We start from the raw sequence: 6,000 nt of genomic DNA on the forward strand, positions 1-6,000 counted from the left end.
ATGCACTGTTGGAAGGAATGTAAATAGGCAGCTACTATGGAAAACAGTATGGAGGTTTCTCAAAAACTAAAAACATCCTTGCAGACTCCAGGGGAGGTCACAAGCCACCTCTGCTCTCATAGTGATCTCAGAGGGCATGCGGGAGCCACCACCACTACTAGGTACCTGAACCAAGCATCAGCCGCTGCATTAGCTTATCAACTTGAACAGACCAGTCACAAGAAATGAAATAGAATATGGAACAGAAGTACAGGACCAGATGACTTCACAGGCAAATTCTACCAGATATACAAAGAGCTTACACCAATCCTTCTCAAATTGTTCCAAAAGGCTGAAGAGGAAGGAACACTACCAAAGACATTCTGTGAAGCCACTGTCACCCTGATACCAAATTCACGCAATGACACTCCCAAAAAAGAAAATTACAGGCCAGTATCTTAGACGAAAACAGTAAAAATTCTCAACAAAATATTAGCAAACTCAAATTCAACAATACATAAAAAAGATCATACAACATGACGAAGTGGGATTCATCCTAAGTTCACAAGGATGGTTGCTGCTGCTAAGTTGCTTCAGTCATGTCTGACTCTATGTGACCCCATAGATGGCAGCCCACCAGGCTCCCCCATCCCTGGGATTCTCCAGACAAGAATACTGGAATGGGCTGCCATTTCCTTCTCCAATGCATGAAAGTGAAAAGTGAAAGTGAAGTCACTCAATCATGTCCAACTCCTAGCGACTCCATGGACTGCAACCCACCAGGCTCCTCCGTCCATGGGATTTTCCAGGCAAGAGTACTGGAGTGGGGTGCCATTGCCTTCTCCGCAAGGATGGTTATACATATGCAAATGAATCAATGTGATACACCACATCAACAAAAGAAAAGAGAAAAACCAATGGATACAGAAAAAGCACTTGACAAAATTCAACATCCATTCATGACAAAAACTCTTACTAAATGAGTATAGAAGGAACATATGTCAATGTAAAAAAGCTATCAATGACAAACCCACAGTCAATATAATACTCAATGGTGAAAAGTTGAAAGCCTTCCTGCTAAAATACAGAACAAGGGAAGGACACCCACTCTCACCTCTTCTATTCAACATATTGAGTTAGCCAAAAAGTTAGTTTGGGTTCTTTCATAACCTCTTCCAATAGTATTGAAAGTCCCAGCCATAGCAATCAGATAACAATAAATAAATAAAAGATATCCAAGTTAGAAGGGAAGGAATAAAACTATCATTATATGGAGATGATGAGATACTACATATGGAAAAACCCTAAAGACTCCACACAAAAACTATTAGAACAGATCAACAATTTCAGCAAGGCAGCAGGATACAAGATTAACACACAAAAACTGGTAGCATTTCTTTACACTAACAATGAATATCAGTAAGGGAATGTAAAAGAACAATAGTTTTTAAAATCACACCCACCAAAATAAAATATTTAGGAATAAACCTGACCAAGATGATGACAGGTGAAAGAATTATATGACAAGAAATATAAACATTAATAAAAGAAACTGAAGATAATTCAAAGAAATGAAAAGATACCGCAAGCTTGTGGATTGGAAGAATTAATATTGTTGAAATAGTCATACTACCCAAAGCAAGCCACATATTTAATAAGATCCCTACCCACTCCAGTGATTTGGCCTGTAGAATCCCATGGACTGTATAGTCCATGTATTCCCAAACAGTCAGACACAACTGAGCGACTTTCACTCTCTTCCTGTCAAATTACCCATAACAGTTTTCAGTGTCTATAACAAATAATCCCAAAATTTATATGAAACAATATTACCCCCAAAATTGCCAAAGAAATCCTGAAGAAAAAGAACAAAGCAGGAGGTATAAGCCTCCCAGACTTCAGACAATACTACAAAGCACAATAATCAAAACAGCATGATATTGGCACAAAACCAGAGGTATGGACCAACTGAACAGACTAGAAAGCCCGGAAATAAACCCACTCCCGTATGGACAATTAATCTTTGACAATAGAGGCAAGACTATACAATGGGAAAAACAAATTCTTTTCAGCAAGTGGTTTTGGGAAGTTGAACAACTGCATGTAAATCAAGAAAATTAGAACACACCTTCACACCATACACAAAAATGAATTCAAAATGACTTAAAGAATTAAACCTAAGATATGACACCATAAAACTCCTAGAAGGGACAATAGGCAAAACATTCTCTGACATACATCATACCAATATTTTCTTGAGTCAGTCTCTGAAAGCAATAGAAATAAAAGCAAAAATAAACTTTCAAACTTTTGCACACCAAAGGGAGCCATAAACAAAATGAAAAGTCAACCTATAGAATGGGATAAAAAATTGTGACAAATTGTGAAAATATTGCGCAAATGATGTGACTGACAAGGGATTAATTTCCAAAATATACAAAGAGCTCTTAGAGCTCAACAAAGAAACAACCCAATCAAAATATGGGCAGAAGACCTAAATACATATTTATAAAAAAAAGAGATACAAATGGCCAATATGCCAATGAAAAGATGCTCAACACTGCTAATTATTAGAGCAGTGAAAATCAAAACTAAAATGAGGTACCACCTCACACTGGTCAGTATGGCCATCATTAAAAAGTCTTGGTCCCCTGGAGAAGGGAATGGCAAGCCACTTCAGTGTTTTTGCTGTGAGAATCCCATGAACAGCATGCAAAAGCAAACAAAATATGACACCAAGAGATGAGCCCCCCATGTCAGTAGGTATCCAAATATTACTGGGGAAGGGGGTAGAAATAGCTCCAGAAAGAATGAAGAGGTTCAGTTCAGTTCAGTTCAGTTGCTCAGTCATGTCCGACTCTGCGACCCCATGAATCACAGCACACCAGGTATCCCTGTTCATCACCAACTCCCGGAGCTTACTCAAATTCATGTCCATCGAGTTGGTGGTGCCATCCAACCATCTCATCCTCTGTCGTCCCCTTCTCCGCCTGCCCCCAATCCCTCCCAGCATCAGCCCATCCAATGAGTCAATTCTTTGCATGAGGTGGCCAAAGTATTGGAGTTTCAGCTTCAGCATCAGTCCTTCCAATGAACACCCAGGACTGATCTCCTTTAGGATGGACTGGTTGGATCTCCTTGCAGTCCAAGGGACTCTCAAGACTCTTCTCCAACACCACAGTTCAAAAGCATCAATTTTTTGGTGCTCAGCTTTCTTCACAGTCCAACTCTCACATCCATACATGAACACTGGAAAAACCATAGCCTTGACCAGATGGACCTTTGTTGGCAAAGTAACGTCTCTGCTTTTTAACATGCTATCTAGGTTGGTCATAACTTTCCTTCCAAGGAGTAAGTGCCTTTCAATTTCATGGCTGCAATCACCATCTGCAGTGATTTTGGAGTCCAAAAAAATAAAGTCTGACACTATTTCCACTGTTTCCCCATCTATTTCCCTTGAAGTGATGGGACCGGATGCCAGCATCTTAGTTTTCTGAATGCTGAGCTTTAAGCCAACTTTTTCACTCTCCTCTTTCACTTTCATCAAGAGGCTTTTTAGTTCCTCTTCACTTTCTGCCATAAGGGTGGTGTCATCTGCATATCTGAGGTTATTGATATTTCTCCTGGCAATCTTGATTCCAGGTTGTGCTTGTTCCAGCCCAGCGTTTCTCAAGATGTACTCGGCATATAAGTTAAATAAGCAGGGTGACAATATATAGCCTTGATGTACTCCTTTTCTTATTTGGAACAAGTCTGTTGTTCCATGTCCAGTTCTAACTGTTGCTTCCTGACCTGCATATAGGTTTCTCAAGAGGCAGGTCAGGTGGTCTGGTATTCCCATCTCGTTCAGAATTTTCCACAGTTTATTGTGATCCACACAGTTGAAGGCTTTGGCATAGTCAATAAAGCAGAAATAGATGTTTTCCTGGAACTCTCTTGCTTTTTTGATGATCCAGCAGATGTTGGCAATTTAATCTCTGGTTCCTCTGCCTTTTCTAAAACCACTTGAACATCTGGAAGTTCACAGTTCATGTATTGCTGAAGCCTGGCTTGGAGAATTTTGAGAAGTACTTTACCTGCATGTGAGATGAGTGCAATTGTGTGGTAGTTTCAGCATTCTTTGGGATTGGAATGAAAACTGACCTTTTCCAGTCCTGTGCCCACTGCTGAGTTTTCCAACTTTGCTGGCATATTGAGTGCAGCACTTTAACAGCATCATCTTTCAGGATTTGAAATAGCTCAACTGGGATTCCATCACCTCCACTACCTTTATTCATAGTGATGCTTTCTAAGGCCCACCTGACTTCACATTCCAGGATGTCTGGCTCTAGGTGAGTGATCACACCATCATGATTATCTGGGTCGTGAAGATCTTTTTTGTACAGTCCTTCTGTGTATTCTTGCCAGCTCCTCTTAATATCTTCTGCTTCTGTTAGGTCCATACCATTTCTGTCCTTTATCGAACCCATCTTTGCATGAAATGTTCTCTTGGTATCTCTAATTTTCGTGAAGAGATCTCTAGGCTTTACCAGTCTGTTGTTTTCCTCTATTTCTTTGCATTGATCACTGAGGAAGGCTTTCTTATCTCTCTTGGCTATTCTTTGGAACTCTTCATGGGAATATCTTTCCTTTTCTCCTTTGCTTTTCACTTCTCTTCTTTTCACAGCTATTTGTCAGGTCTCCTCAGACAGCCATGTTGCTTTTTGGCATTTCTTTTCCATGGGGATGATCTTGATCCCTGTCTCCTGTACAATGTCACAAAACTCCGTCCATAGTTCATCAGGCAATCTGTCTATCAAATCTAGTCCCTTAAATCTATTTGTAATGGACCACACAGAAGAGTGGCATCTGTGACAGAGAAGCATGACCGACAGGAGATACCCCTCGCCCAAGGTCAGGGGCAGCGACGGAGAGCGCCAGGCCGCGACAGCACAGGAGTGGCCAAGAGGAGCTACCTCAGGTCCGAGGCCAGGGGAAGCAGCCCAGAGGAGCTACCCCCATGTCCAAGGAGCGGCAGCTGCACGGGCGCAGGAGGGCCGAGAGGAGCTACTCCACGTTCAAGGTCGGGAGGGGCGGCCATGAGGAGATACCCCTCATCCAAGGTAAGGAGCAGCGACTGCGCTTTGCTGGAGCAGAGCTGTAAAGAGCTACCCCACGTCCAAGGTAAGAAAAACCCAAATAAGACGGTAGGTGTTGCGAGAGGGCATCAGAGGCAAACACACTGAAACCATAATCACAGAAAACTAGCCAATCTGACCACAGGACCACAGTCTTGTCTGACTCAATGAAACTAAGTCTTGCCGTGTGGGGCCACCCAAGACGGATGGGTCATGGTGGAGAGGTCTGACAGAATGTGGTCCACTGGAGAAGGGAATGGCAAACCACTTCAGTATTCTTGCCTTGAGAACCCCATGAACAGTATGAAAAGGCAAAATGATAGGATACTGAAAGAGGAACTCCCCAGGTCCATAGGTGCCCAATATGCTAATGGAGATCAGTGGAGAAATAACTTCAGAAAGAATGAAGGGATGGAGCCAAAGCAAAAACAATACCCAGCTGTGGATGTGACTGGTGATAGAAGCAAGGTCCGATGCTTAAAGAACAATATTGCATAGGAATCTGGAATGTTAGGTCCATGAATCAAGGCAAATTGGAAGTGGTCAAACAGGAGATGGCAAGAGTAAACGTTGACATTCTAGGAATCAGCAAACTAAAATGGACTGGAACGGGTGATTTTAACTCAGATGACCATTATATCTACTACTGTGGACAAAAATCCCTTAGAAGAAATGGAGCAGCCATCATGGTCAACAAAAGAGTCCGAAACGCAGTACTTGCATGCAATCTCAGAAACGACAGAATGATCTCTCTTCGTTTCCAAGGCAAACCATTCAATATCACGGTAATACAAGCCTATGCTCCAACCAGTAATGCTGAAGTTGAATGGTTCTATGAAGACCTACAAGACGTTTTAGAACTAACACCCCAAAAAGATGTCCTTTTCATTATAGGGGGCTGGAA

The sequence above is a fragment of the Muntiacus reevesi genome, chromosome 6 (genome assembly GCF_963930625.1).
Source record: "Muntiacus reevesi chromosome 6, mMunRee1.1, whole genome shotgun sequence".
Taxonomy (NCBI): Eukaryota; Metazoa; Chordata; class Mammalia; order Artiodactyla; family Cervidae; genus Muntiacus; species Muntiacus reevesi.